The following is a 15,104-nucleotide window of genomic DNA, read 5'->3' on the forward strand; positions in this document are numbered from 1 at the left end:
TACTTTTTAAAGCTGCTGCTATGAGAAAAATTTAAATTACATATCGTGGCTTGCATTATATTCTATCGGACAGCACAGATCTATAACATAAATGTTTAAGGTGTCAAAAAACCAAACTTACAAATGAACATGTGAAACAAAGCCAACTTGTTCACAATCCATACCCTGGAAGCTATAAAGAGAAGAAAAAAAAGTGAGGCTTAGATTAAAATAAAACAAAAATAACACAAAAACACACATGTAAGCAAATAAAATAAATAACAAGAAAAAGGTAAGTGTAAGAAGAATACAAAAAGAAAAATATACAAAATCTTAAGTGTAAGATAGAGAATTATAGGAACTTAAGGAATAAATTAATAATTATAAGAACTAATCACTGTAAAAGTAGACAAAAATAACTATAAATCGATGAGGGCTGGAGAAAAATAATCTGCTAAGGGGCTTTGAGAAAAGATATTTACTGACATACAAAATGCTCAATGTACAAAAATTATGTATCCTAACTTTTCAAAACACATTATCAGGTTAAGAGAAATCATGGTTTATAAACCTGTATACCCTTGGCCTTCTACGCTTCTGTATTCTACACTTGGCCTTCAGAATTTCAAACGGTAGGGTTTTTCAAAAGAGGAACCAACTTAAACTAAATGATACGGCATACTGATACTACGAGGAAAGAAAATACTGAGTTTGTCCTGTTCCATAAACTTGGCACTGACTAAAGAAAAAAGAAAGCCTCACATTTTCTATGCATGAGAATGACTGGTATAGCATTTCTCAAAGTGTGGTCCAGGTAAAACTGGGGCCTTAGTCCCCGAAGAGAACTTCGCGAGATCAAAACAATTTTCATAATAATAATTTTAAAAGCGATTTTTCTTACTTTCTTTCTCTCAGTGTTTTCCAGATACTACATGTGATATGAATGCAGAAGCCAATAAGAAGCCTATTGTCTTTTATTAAGCCAGACATTAAAGAGATTTGCAAAAATGTAAAACGATGCCATTCTTCTCACCAAGTTTTTTGTTGTTTTGGAAAATAGTTATTTTTCATTAAAAAATGTTATTTAGATTAACAGGTAATGGGGTTTTTTCAGAATGAATTACAAGTATTTTTTTAAACTTCCCAATTTTAATTATTAACATGTAATGGGTTTTTAGAATGAATTACAAGTATTTTTTTTAAACTTTCCAATTTTAATTTCTAATATGGTCAATATAAATAGACACAACCCACATAAACAAAAGCTCTTTGAGATCCCAGTAATTTTTAAGAGTATAATGATGTTCTGAGACCAAAAAGTTTAAGTACCACTGACTGTACAAGAGATAAATAACACCACACACATACACAAAGCAACCTCTTCCTACCTCTGCCCTGGAAGACCACTACTGCTATTTGTATCACAGAAATTTCTAACAGTTCAAACTCTCTAGTGACCAGTAAAGAAAGAAGTCTGGTGGGGGTAAAATTGGACAGGAAATTAAAGGCAAAGAAAGTAAATGCTTCCTTTTCAGTTAGAAGGCTGTCATTCTGATTGGAGGGCAAAATTCTGGGCAATTAAGTAGAAGATATTTCAAAATTAACTAACCTCCATGTTTATGCCATAAGCAATAACTTAATGCTTTCACATTCCTCCTACAGCTGCTTGAAAATTCATACTAAACCCTAATTTATTCAGTACAAATCTAGATTCTCAGAGGTTGATATACGTATCTCCAATGAAAACTTTGAATTATTTCATACTACCTTCATCCTCAAACTGTTAGCCTACCAATGTTGATGCCTATGCAGAAAATGCCATACTTGCATACTAAAAAGAAAATGCAAAGCTTACTACGGATAAAAATAGAATTAATTCCTGAATCGTAAAATTTCTCACAATTTCTGTAACCTGTAAAGTAAAAATCTTTTATTCAACAATCTCAAAGCAACCAACTTCTCAATCTAAAAGGAAAGAAATTCCAAAAACAGACTAACTTTATTAGCTCTATTAGCAGTCATTTTATCCTGAGATATACTACTCAAATTGAGAAACAACTAAGTCTAATACTAGAGGAAAGGCTGCATAAGTTAACTAATTTGTTTAGTACTGGAAATTCTTTCTTGTCCATCAAAATGTTTTTATAACTCAGTACCAAACTGCAAATGACCATTAACTAAGCTTTTAGAAAGGCTCTGGGTCCTCCAGCCTCCCGGTTGGCACCTAATATCTAAATTACTTCACTTTTCAGGTATGTTTAGCATTTAGTCATCCTATAATAAAAGAAACCTTATAAGAAAAAGCCACTCCTGTTTCAATGCTATTTTTTCATCAGAAGATTTTAATTTAATGCTCCTCTGCTTATTCCTCACTAGAAGTAAAAGTAGTCCAAGAGTGATGTCATGGAAAACAGCTTCCCTAGCCTTTAGAGATTGGATCCAGTGAGAATTCTAGGAAAAGCCTCTATTGGGGAATAAAACCCCAAATCTTCTACTAAGTTACTTCCTAACATGAAATCATCAATACTATAATGTTAACACCTTAGTTTTACATAAGAAATAAACAACTAAACTGAACCTTTTGGAAGGTCCTGATGTTATGATACAGATTTCCTGCAAATCTTAAAACGATGCAGAATCATTAACTAAATTCAATGATCTTATCACAAAGAATAAATCTTCTATCTGTTTTTATCTGCTTCAATGATTCAGCCAGATGAGTTTTAAAGGTCTTATATTAAAAACAAAAAGTCTGAGGAAATATCTTGCCTTTTCTAGTTTCTTTATTCCAAAGTTAAAATTTCTAATTCTGAAAAGGCCTTCCGCTTTCAGACCAGCAGCAGCACAACATATACCCATGGCAAAAATGAACTGTGAGAGTTCCTCTCCTAATTCCTCCCCCTTGTTCACCCTGTCCCAGATACACTGGCCTCTTTGCTGTTTCTTGAAAAACAGCCACACACCCGCCTTAAGACCTCTGAACTTGCCATTCCCTCTGCCTGGATCACTAATCCCAATATACATGGCTCCCTTCAGGTCTGTACTCCCGTGTCTTATCTCGGTGGGGCCTTCCCCAAACCCCCTCTTTAAAATCGAAAACCACCCACCCACCCCACCCAACAGAAAATCCTCCCGTTCCTTTTCTCTTTATTTTTCTCCATAGTAATATTAAATGGAGATACAGGCTATTTTCCTTATTTAGTTTACTTTTTTGTTGTTTTCTTTTTTGTTTTGTTTTGTTTCATTGACTGTTGTATCCCCAGAACCTTTCTAGGAACGGTGCTTGGCACATAATAAGTGCTTAATAAATATCTGTGGGATGAATAAATAAATTTAACCCTCGCAACCCTCCATGTTCTGTAACCATCCCTGATTTAGAGATGAAAAAAAATCAAAGCTCACAGACGTTAAGTAACTTGCCCAAGGCTATGATTCTTCATAAGCTGGGGTCAGCCTGACTTCAGAGCCTTCGAGTTTAACCACTATCCTGCAATGCTTCACCAATAACTGCCTTTCATTTCTCTTCAATAAAAAAGCCCACCAGCTACCAATTCAGAGGAAATATATGCTAATAAACTAATCCGACCCTTCATAAGCTACAGATTCATTCTCTTCACAGTTAATGTTATTCACTCTGAAAACATTTAAAATAGGAAAGGGCAAGTTTCAGAACAGGCCAGCTACATCATTTTTGGGGGCCAGGGCAAAATGAAAATGTGGGGGCCCTCGCTCAAAAGCAGGAAAAAAGTGTCGTTAAAGGTAGTAAAGTACAAAGCTTTCTCCTTTCTTCTGAGGTCTCTCTCGACATGTCATGGTGTTTTTTTATTTGCTGTTTAATGCATTCTAAGTAAAGAAAAATAAAAAATTTACATTATTACCACGAATTTTACTATTCACCTTTATATTGTACAATGCCAGTTTTACACGCAGATTATTAAACCAAGTTTGGGGTCCTTCTGGACACCCATGAAGCCACACCAGCCCTGGTTCCAAGGTTTTAGCCCCAGGTAACCCAAATCAAGGCAGAGAGAAGGCCAAACCTTGAAATTCCCAATGAAGCACTGATTTGCCAAAATTTTATCTTCAGGACAAGCGATAAGTCCAATGTATAAAAGCTAGCACATTAAAATAGGCTCTTCTTTGCTAATTTAATCCTGCCCGCCTTATATTATTCTGCTTTAAAAAAAAAAGCATATTCAGAAAGACAACTGGTATTGGATTATAAATTTAATAAAACATTTCAGAAAAAAACTCAGAAAACCATTTGTTAGCTAAAAATAACAATATACTTAAAAAAAAAAAAGCTTCTCTTTCACTTTTTGTGGACCATTTTAAAAAGCCATACATTTTGATGTGCCAAATAAAAATGATTTCATACTGATCTGTTACACATATGTATCACAAATTCTGACAAATAAGTCCGATTTTCAAACCACAAATATTTATGGCTTATATATCCTAGTATCCCCCCCGAGTTAATCGGCAATAAAAAGTGCAAATTAACATCCTTTACCACTGAAAAACCGGTTCTAAGCACCTACTAAGTGTTGTGATGATTAAAAAGGAGAATTAAATTACATAAATATTACATTAAGTGTCCCAAAGTTGAAATTTTCTATACATTTCTAGATCTATTAAGTACAGAAATCTGACTGCATTTACAAGCTCTCCAAAAACAATTTTCACATTAGTAGAGATATTCAGGCATCTTGTTTCCTAGATATGAAAAACAGGCATTAAAATTAGGGTATATATCTTAAAAGCATTTTCTAAATTACAATTTAATCAGATTACCAAAAGAAAATGTAAATTCAAAAAATAGAAAAGACTAAACAAATGCAAGGTGCTTAATATTCCGAGTAAGAAAAAGGGCATAAGCGGCCTAGAAAAATGAAAAGCAAAGCACTACAGTAACGTTAAATTTGAATTAAAGAATACCGTTATTTAAATAAGCAGTTAGCATTTCGTAGGAAGAAGGCCAAGCAACGTGACTATTATATATCTAGTCGATTCACAGCACTGCTTCGCTATCCCGCACTTATTCCTTATACTTATAATATAGAAATAAAGAGGCAGCAACAGTTAGCCACTACAACATTCACCACTCTGGCAAAGGTTACTTTAAAAATTGCCTTGCATTTTTACAACACTTTACAGCTACAGATTATTTTCACATATATGACCTCATACAGTCCTCACTACCCTGTGATGTGGCTATAACTGACTAGATTTCATAGATAAGAAACCGAGGTTCGGTAAGCGATTTTCTCGGAGTCACCCAGTCGAACCCAGACCTTCTGATTCCGCGTTTTATGCCTCGCATTTCGCATAGTTCTATTTCAGGCGCACACAGAATTTTTAAAGGGAAGAAACGGGTTAGGGAGAAAATAATCATGGTACCTGCAGCTGTGTGCTGCAAAAAATGGCTGAATTATGCTTCTTCCTTTTTTTTTTTTTCTCCTTGAAAAAAATTAAATTTCAAACAATTTAAGTACACTCAAAGACAAATTAGATCCCGGCGTCAACCAAATGTGTGACTCGGGTCGGTGCAGAAAGGGCTACCGAATCCGTGCCTAGCGCGGGGCCGCGGACGAAGCCCGGGCTCCCGCAGGCCGGAGGGCCAGGGGCGGCTACGCACCTCGGGGGTCCGTCCAGCCTCTAGTGGACGGCAGTCTGCATCAGGAAGAAGCGGGCCAGCGGGCCGGACGGTGGGCGGTCGGGCGCCGGGACGGCACTCAGCAGGCTCCTCGAACGTCTACAAGGGGCCGCTCCGGGGCCGGGCCGGGGCGCTCCGGCGGGGGGCGACTCTGCGCGCCTGCGGCCCCCACGAAACCAGTCCTGGGAAAGAAGACAGCGCTGAGACGCGATTCGAGATAGTCGGGATCTGCGCGAGGCGGAGCGGCGTCGGGGCCGGGCCCGGCCTTGCCAACGCCAGGGGCCTCGCAGCGCCCGGCGGGGGTCGGCGGTAGGGCCGACTCGGGGCCTCGGGCGGAGAGAGGGGCTGGGGGGGGGGGTCGCGGGCAGCAGCAGAGGCGCCGGCAACGGCGACGTCGACGACGGCGTCTCTGAGCTTCTGCCCCGAAGCGCGCCGAGCCTCAGGATCACCCACGCCGGGGGTGGAGGAAGGCGGGAAAGGGGCGGGCAAGGGGCGGAGCGTGCGGGGCCACGAGCCAGGGGCCGCTCCGGGCCGCGCGCCCCCTGCGGGCCACGGGAGCCGCCCGGGGCCCGCCCAGGGAGGCGGAGCCTGCCGGCATGGGGCTCCGTCCGCCGTCGTTGCAAAGCGGAAGCCTGCCACGCGGGTAGGGAGGTCGTGGGGTGGGAAGCCGAGAGTTGGAACGGAGGCCTGGGAGGCGCCCTCGGCCCCCACCGGCGCCTCGAGGGGGCCCGCGCGCGGGGAGCGGCCCGGAGGGTGTTTACCTTCCCCCTGGTCGAGCGCCAATGCCGCCATCTTTCAGCCAGCGCGCGTCACTTCCGGCGCCGCGGGAGCGGGAGCGGGTGTGGGAGCGGGGTGGGGGCAGGGCTGTCCCACGCCCGCGGGGCCCCACGTTCTGCAGGCCACGCCAGCGGGCCTCACCGAGGGAAGAAGGCGGCCCGACGCTGCCGCCGCGGGCCCGGCCCGACGCGGCTTCCCCCGCGGCTTCGCCGTCGGGGCTGCGAACTCTCGGCAATGCTGGTCCCCTCGCCGCGGTCCCACTTCGTTTGCACGAGCGGTGGGCTCGAGCCAGTGGGGTGCGCCCACCCTCGACAAGTTGAGAGTTAGGAAACCCGGGAAATGTCTTTTTGCATCTTGCACACGGTGGGGGTGGGGGAATCAGGGACGACGTGGAGGGAGCTTTGCGGTATGTACCTGTGTTATAAACGTGACTACATCTGCGCCAAATGACATCATTGTTTTAAAGGCAACTTGCAGGGGATTGTTGCGTCATAGTTCCACTTGGCTAGTTGCACAGCAGTTACACGTTTCAGAAGTACATTTCCCAGAGGTGAGAAAATTCATAGAAAACGGCATGTCTGCACCGCACAGAAATGCCGGATCTAAAAACGCTGTTCTGTTTCTATTTGCGTCAAAATAAGACGGCAAGAACGAACATTCAGAGGGCAGTGATTTTGGGGGTTGTTGTTCGCTTTTGACAAATCGTTTCTAGAGTTGTAGCTAATGCTTTTTGCATACCACCTTTTCTTGATTTAAGAATTTAAAACTACATTACAGGACTGTTTTGTAAATTTATTGTTGTGAAATCTCTTTGTGGGAAAAGTGTAGATGACAGAAAAACACAGTTGGAGGCCACTGGTTCTACAACTAACCTTAAATTAAGTCATCCATTGCCCATTTCTGATCCTAAACTGAGAGATTTCTCCTACCCCCACCCCCTGCCACCATTTTCTCTCTAGACCAGTATCCCGAAGATATTGGGAGATGTATGGCTAAAAACGATCATTAATCTCTTTCTAGCAAACTTGAATATGTCATGTTTCCCAAGAAGTCAAAATAGCACACTGTGTACCGTTTTGCTGAAGTAGACTACTCCGTGGGAAAAAATAGTGAATCACTTTAATCTTTTGAAAATAGGGAAATACGTGTCCCTTTTCTGATTTAAACTATGAAACAAGCTTTAAAAAACTGTAAGCCATAAATAACTTTTTAAAAAATAAATTTATTTTTGGCTGCGTTGGGTCTTCATTGCTGTGCGCGGGCTTTCTCTAGTTGCGGCGAGTGGAGGCTACTCTTTGTTGCAGTGCGCGGGCTTCTCATTGCTGTGGCTTCTCTTGTTGCGGAGCACAGGCTCCCGTAGTTGTGGCTCGCGGGCTCTAGAGAGCAGGCTCAGTAGTTGTGGCGCACGGGCTTAGTTGCTCCGCGGCATGTGGGATCTTCCTGGACCAGGGCTTGAACCCGTGTCCCCTGCTTAGGCAGGCGGATTCTTAACCACTGCGCCACCAGGGAAGACCTCTATAACATTCTCAAGTTATTTTATGGGGCTTCCCTGGTGGCGCAGTAGTTAAGAATCCGCCTGCCAATGCAGGGGACATGGGTTTGAGCCCTGCTTCGGGAAGATCCCACATGCCAAGGAGCAGCTAAGCCCGTGGGCCACAACTACTGAGCCTGCGCTCTAGAGCCCGAGAGCCACAACTACTGAAGCCCGCGCGCCTAGAGCCCAAGCTCCGCAACAAGAGAAGCCACCACAATGAGAAGCCCGCGCACCACAACTAGAAAAAGCCCGCGCGCAGCAACAAAAGACCCAACTCAGCCAAAAATAAATAAATAAATAGATAAATAAATAAAATTTTAAAAAAAAGTTATAGATTCAACTTTGAACATCTGAGTTTTCATGCGTTATTCTTGAACATCTAAAAGCGCTGGATTTTGATTTTTGTACATTAGCTAATAGACATACATTTTGAACTATGTATTACATAGTGTGGCACTGACCTGTCCAGAGAGAGAATTGTTCAAGCGGAGACTGAAATGTGTGTGTGTCTGTGTTCTAAGTAGCACGTGTATACATACTTACAGTGTCATGAGCCATTGTCATCACAGTGCTCCTTACTATGACATTACACGGTCTGGTGACATTCCATTAAGTCCAAATTATGTGTGTGTGTGTGTATATATACAGTTTCTGAAACTGGGCTGTGTCTTTCCACCAATCTATATATTTACTATGTAGAGCCCACCCCTGAAAAAAAGTTATCTTTAATCACTGATGTCTCCTTTACTATCTTTTTTTTTTAATGAGCGTTTTTTTTGTTTGTTTTTTTAAGTACATTTTTTTTTAAATTAATTAATTTATTTATTTTTGGCTGTGTTGGGTCTTCGCTTCTGTGCGAGGGCTTTCTCTAGTTGTGGCAAGTGGGGGCCACTCTTCATCGCGGTGCGCGGGCCTCTCACTATCGCGGCCTCTCGTTGCGGAGCACAGGCTCCAGATGCGCAGGCTCAGTAGTTGTGGCTCACGGGCCCAGTCGCTCTGCGGCATGTGGGATCTTCCCAGACCAGGGCTCGAACCCGTGTCCCCTGCATTGGCAGGCGGATTCTCAACCACTGCGCCACCAGGGAAGCCCCTAATGAGCGTTTTTAACAAAATTTTTTTAAAAAGAAACATAAAAATAAATTTTAAAAAATGAGTGTTTTATGGAAGGGTCTAGTATAATAAGAAGCATTCTGCTTCTCCAAGACCAAGCAAAATAAAACCACATCATTTAAATAAACTAACTCCTCCAGGTAATTCCTGTCCTCAATTACTTTTCCCACCAACTACTGGAGGGTAATGGGAGCTCCTAAATGCCTTGAGGGCATCCTTTCACACTGAAAAAGCCCCATGGTGCAACTGGAAGCTGTCTTTTCCCAGCCGTCTAGCTTAAGTATTTGAGAGTACAGTCCTCAAACCCGATATCTAGCAGTCCAGAGATGTCCGGAGGCATGCTAGAGGCTTGGGGCTGGGAGTGGTAGTGGAGTTAGAAGGAAGTTCATAGCCAGGGGTTCTGAGGATTTAGGATACTGTATACCCTCTCCCCTCTTTTTTTAAAAAAGAAGTTGAGGCTCTTCAGAAATCCAGAGTCTATGGTAATTATCTTGGTAATCAATTTTCACGTAACTAGCCTCCACCCCAGTCTCAGGGAATCAAAGAGTTACACCCTCAGCAAACTCTAATAAAGCTGCATATGCATTTTCTTTCCTCTTGAAAACTTTTGCCAAGCACTCTGTAGCTCTTCAGGGGGTTTTTCTAAGCCCCTCAGGGTACACCGGTATCCCCCAAATCAGTACAAACTTCTGCGGGTCCACACCAAGACTTGTACACTGACACATTCCAACAGGATGGTGGCTGTTGTCCTAGGCCTTATTTCCGGGTCCCTATCCCAGATGGAACCTTCAAAATGCAATCAGGATCCCCTGTTTGATCCCAAACTTTTCCAGCCTTGAAAGTTTGTTGTTTTAACAGCCAAACAGAATATTATGTTGCATGACTAATAGGAAATCAGTGTCTTCATGAATGTTGGAGGAATCCTGGTTAATGTTTACACATCTTGGGCATCGTTGGTCACCTGTCACTTGGAATGGCTCTTCTTAGCTTCTCTCCTATTATTACCTCTGGCCTTCTGGTCTTTCACCACCTCTCCATATTTCTCCAACTCTCTCTTTGCACTTCGTGACTCAAACTTAATTCTCCCTCCACTTCCCTAGCAAAGCAAAAACCTAAAGCCATCACAAGGAAACTGCAATCTCTTTAAACAGGTCATGGCTTCTAGAGATCCTTACACAGGGATGTTCTTTCTGGTCATCTCTAAGATCTGTACTATTTGGTGGGAACCCATTCTTAAAAATATCAATTAAAAAAAAAATTATTAGCACCTTTAATTATTATTTATTTATTTATTTGGTTGTGTTGGGTCTTCGTTTCTGTGCGAGGGCTTCCTCTAGTTGCGGCAAGCGGGGGCCACTCTTCATTGCGGTGCGCGGGTCTCTCACTATCGTGGCCTCTCTTGTTGCAGAGCACAGGCTCCAGACGCGCAGGCTCAGTAGTTGTGGCCCACGGGCCTAGTTGCTCCGCGGCATGTGGGATCTTCCCAGACCAGGGCTCGAACCCGTGTCCCCTGCATTAGCAGGCAGATTCTCAACCACTGCGCCACCAGGGAAGCCCAAAAATATCAATTGTTTCTCCCATCTTCTCTCTTCCCCAATCTCATGAGCCCCCAGACCCATCCCCTGGGCCCAGCTAGGAGAATACGAAATTCCTAAACATCCAAAAGGGATGTGGACACAAAAACAAACAAGCAAAGGCCCTTCACAGGGCACTCCCCCCATGAAACAGGTGTGTCTGAAATATTTTCATTTGTGTTATTTCACCAATGTGGGGAGCTACCTCAAGGAAAATGAAGTGATAACATATCTTTATGGTCAAGGGGACTCAACACTGTAATTCTTCCAGGAACCAAATGCTTCTTCATATTTCACTTCCATCCTTAAAGCCCTAGCAAACAATTCTCTGCCTGCAGTTGTTAGAGTAACTGCTTTGCACCTGTGGCCAGCCAACAAGGATTCAAAAACACTCAGCTTTGGTTTCAGAGTCCCTAACACATTGTGACAGATTTAGACAACATGGGGTGCTGTGTGAGCTAGCACAAACGGGGGGATGTAATCTGGGCTTCAGCGTGTCAAGCAAGGTTACTTGGAGGCAGTGATTGCTAAGTTCAGTCCAAAGGGAAGGGGGAAAGGGAAAAAGAAAGAGTAAAGGATACTCACAGGGCAGTGCCTTCCAATCCTGGAAGAGGCAGCGAGGCACCTTTATTTAGAGAACCGCTGAAAATTTAGTAGGGTTACAGTAGGACCCGAAGGACAGAGGGAAAAGAAGCAAAAATCAGGAAGGCTGGCATGTATAGACCTTGGCAGACAGGGTTTCTCCCCTCCTGTGTTGCCTCTCACCCCATGCTCTTTCCACTGTATTTTGTTATTATACTGATTAACATATTCAGTGATCGTCACACTTGCATTTTTTTTACTCCTACTTAATTCAATAAATTGTTCACTTATAATCTACTATACCAATTTATTTATTCATGCCATAAATATTTATGAGTACCTACTATGTGCCAAGTCCTCTTCTAAGCACTGCGGATCTATCAGTGACCAAAACATATAAAAATTCTTGCCTTCTTATAGACTGCGTAAGTCAGGCAATAAATGAAATAAATAAGCAAATTATATGGTCTCTCTTAGAATGTGACCATATGGGAAATAATAGAGCAAGATAAAGAGATTATGAGTGTCAAGGGGGAGAGGTGTTCCAATTTTAACTGGGATAATAGGGTAGTCATTTTAGCCTTTTTTTTTTTTTTTTTGGCCACACTGCGCGGCATGCAGGATCTTAGTTCCCTTACCAGGGATTGAATCCATGCCCCTGCAGTGGAAGGGCGGAGTCTTAACCACTGGACCACCAGGGAAGTCCCTTTTTTTTTTTTCTTCTGTTATTTTAGCCTTGACTTGAAGGAGATGAGGGACCAGACTGTGTAAAGCCTTGTTGGCCATTATAAGGTCTTTGGCCTTTGAGAAATTAGGAACCTTTGGAAGGTTTTGAGAAGAGGAGTAATATGATTAACACTCAGGCTGCTGTGTAGAACATAGAATTTAGGCGTAATGTAATATACAACATGATGACTATAGTTAACACTGGTGTACGGTATATTTGAAAGTTACTTAAAGAGTGGATCTTAAAAGTTCTCACCACAAGGAAAAAAAGCATTTTTTCTTTTTTTTCCCCCTTGTATCTGTATGAGATGGTGGATGTTAACTAGACTTATTGTGGTGATCGTTTCACAATATATGTAAGTCAGGTCGTTATGCTGTACACCTTAAACTTATACAGTGCTGTATGTCAGTTACATCTCAATAGAACTGAAAGGGGAAAAAAACACTGGAAGATAATACACACAAAAAAATAAAATGAGCAGTTAAAAAAAGAATTAGGCAGACAAGTGTGGAAGCAGGGAGATGGGTAAGGAGACGGACTTTTCCAACGATGGAGTGGAATGGGGGCCACGGTGGAGACGGTGAGAACTGGCCAGAGTCTGCAAATATTCTTGAAGGTAGAACCAACAGAATTTCCTGGATGTAGGGATAAAGGAAAGAAAGGTAGCAAAGAAGGATGGAATTTTCATTTCCTGAGATCTGGAAGACTTCAAGAAGGAGCAGGTTTGAAGGGAATGGGGGAAAAAGGAGAAGGTGCAAGGAATAGAACCTGGGGCGTGCCAAGGGTAGGGAGCCATCCCAGAGAACATCAGGAACTGGTCTAGGAGACTAGAGTGTGGTACGCTACAAGCTGGGGAGACACGTACTGTAAGTTGCTGAACATCCACCGTCAATAAAAGATACAGTGAATGTCGCCATTTTTTAAAATTAATTTTTATTGGAGTGTAGTCGATTTACAATGTTGTGTTAGGGAATTCCCTGGCGGTCCGGTGGTTAGCACTCTGTGCTTTCACTGCCAAGGGCCGGAGTTTGATCCCTGGGCGGGGAACTAAGACCCTGCAAGCCGCGAGGCACGGCCAAAAAACAAACAAACAAAAAATACAATGTTGTGTTAGTTTCTGCTGTGCAGCAAAGTGAATCAATTATACATATGTCTACTCTTTTTTAGATTCTTTTCCCATATAGGTCATTACAGAGTATTGAGTAGAGTTCCCTGTGCTATACAGTAGGTTTTTGTTGGTTATCTATTTTATATATAGCAGTGTGTATGTGTCAATCCCAGTCTCCCAATTTATCCCTCACCCCCCCTTTCCCCTTGGTAACCATAAGTTTGTTTTCTACATCTGTGACTCTATTTCTGTTTTGTAAATAAGTTCATTTGTACCATTTTTTTAGATTCCACAATATAAGCGATATCATGTGATATTTGTCTTTCTCTGTCTGACTCACTTCACTCAGTATGACAATCTCTAGGTCCATTTTAACTGAAAATATTTACCTTGAAATGCGGTCTAGACAATGCCCCCTTGAAAATGAAAACATTAAAAAATAAAATTTTAAAAGAAATTCACCACTTTTGTGCTCCTTACAAGCTAATGAAAAATAACACTGTGTTTCAGAAGCCTCAACATGCAAGCCACATATTCATGAGGTGTTTGGGAGATTACCAAGGGGCTGAGGGTAAGTAGAGCAAGGGCTGGGCTCTGGGGCACTCCAACGTTAGGGAGTCATCTGGGAGAAGATAGCTGTCAAGGAGACAGAGAAGGAGTAGCCAGTGACAGAGTAAAACAGAGTGTGGTATGCTAAGCTGGCTAGAAAAGTACTGTAAGTTGTTAAACACCCACTATCAATCAAAGATAAAATTAATGCCATCATTTTAATGAAATGTATTTACTTTGAAACACAATGTAGACAATACCCCCTTGTAAATGAAAATGTTAAAAAGAACAAATCCTCCCCTAAAGTTAATCATTTTTATGTTCTTTATGAACCAATGAAAAGCAACACTATACTTTAGAAGCCTCAAGACACAAGCCGCATATTCATCAATACTGCACTTCAGTAGATGTGCATGCAAACACACACACATCCTAAGTGTGAACGCCAGAGTTGAGGTGAGTGGGAGCAATGAAGAGCTGCTATATGGTGTTTGCTTGATGAAAGAAGTGAAGAAAAGCCTCCAGTAACTACTGTTGCCAGAGCACAGCTTCAGGGTTTGGGGACTGTGGTTAAGGATAGAGACGGGATTGAATCTAGGCTCTGAGGTTATTTATTGGTTCTAAAACTAAGTTCTTAAAAAAAAACAGCTATGCATAGCTGTCTTGGGACAAAATGTCTTTGTCAATACAGGGCACGGAGGGACTTCAGGTAAGTCAGTTCTGGCCTCTTCAGCTTGGGGCGGGGGTAGCTGAAGTGGAAGCAGGGGAGGTACATGTGAACAACCGGGGCCCAGGCCTGGCTGAAAGGACGGCTGAACTTTCCGCTGTCCTGGGAACATGACTTGGGAGGGACACTGGAATGCTAAACGTAAGTGGGGCAGGATGGCCCTCTGGGAATGGAAGTCTCAAGGTTGTGAAGATGGTGATTTTCCTCAAATTTATCTACAGATTTAAAACAATCCCTATCAGAAGTGTTCTCCTGATACAAGCAAACACCATGTGCCTGTGGCACTTTGGTCAGCTTCACCAGAGAGCAGTGCAGGAGACTGTGCAGCACGGTGCTTCAACATGTGGGTTCTGGGTCTGACTGCGTGGGTTCAAATCCTAGATCCTCCATTTTTTTGCTTTATGCCTTGGGGCAATTTATTTTTAAAACATTTTGATTTTATATTGGAGTATAGTTGATAAACAATGTGTTAGTTTCAGGTGTACAGTAAAGTGATTCAGTTATACATAGACATGTATCTATTTCAAATTCTTTCCCCATTTACGTTATTACAGAATATTGAGCAGAGTTCCCTGTGCTATATAGTAGGTCCTTGTTGGTTATCTATTTTAAATATAGCAGTGTGTACATGTCAATTAATTTCACCTTTCCAAGGATATGGACAATCTCCAAGGGTAATTGTTTTTCTTTTTTTTTTTTATACTAAGTATTTTATTGTATGCTGCCACCAGTGTATATGAAATAATTACCCTTGTGAAACAAATTCATGAATATTCAGAGA

At 42.2% G+C, this 15,104-nt stretch overlaps 1 protein-coding gene across 2 annotated transcripts in view; it reads right to left on the reverse strand.

Moving 5' to 3' along the window:
* Positions 1 to 6,449, reverse strand: part of KLHL15 (kelch like family member 15) — a 28,511-nt gene extending 22,062 nt beyond the window's left edge. Inside the window, exons 1-2 of one of the 2 annotated variants that reach the window (XM_061177924.1) lie at positions 6,397 to 6,449; positions 5,618 to 5,817 (exon numbers count right to left, since the gene is read on the reverse strand). The gene's annotated coding sequence lies outside the window, so the exon portion shown is untranslated. Of the gene's footprint in view, positions 1 to 5,617; positions 6,080 to 6,396 lie in introns of those variants that run through there. The other variant, XM_061177925.1, reaches the window with a different exon arrangement.
* Between the last annotated feature and the right edge of the window lie 8,655 nt (positions 6,450 to 15,104).

The sequence above is a fragment of the Eubalaena glacialis genome, chromosome X, assembly GCF_028564815.1.
Source record: "Eubalaena glacialis isolate mEubGla1 chromosome X, mEubGla1.1.hap2.+ XY, whole genome shotgun sequence".
Lineage (NCBI taxonomy): Eukaryota > Metazoa > Chordata > Mammalia > Artiodactyla > Balaenidae > Eubalaena > Eubalaena glacialis.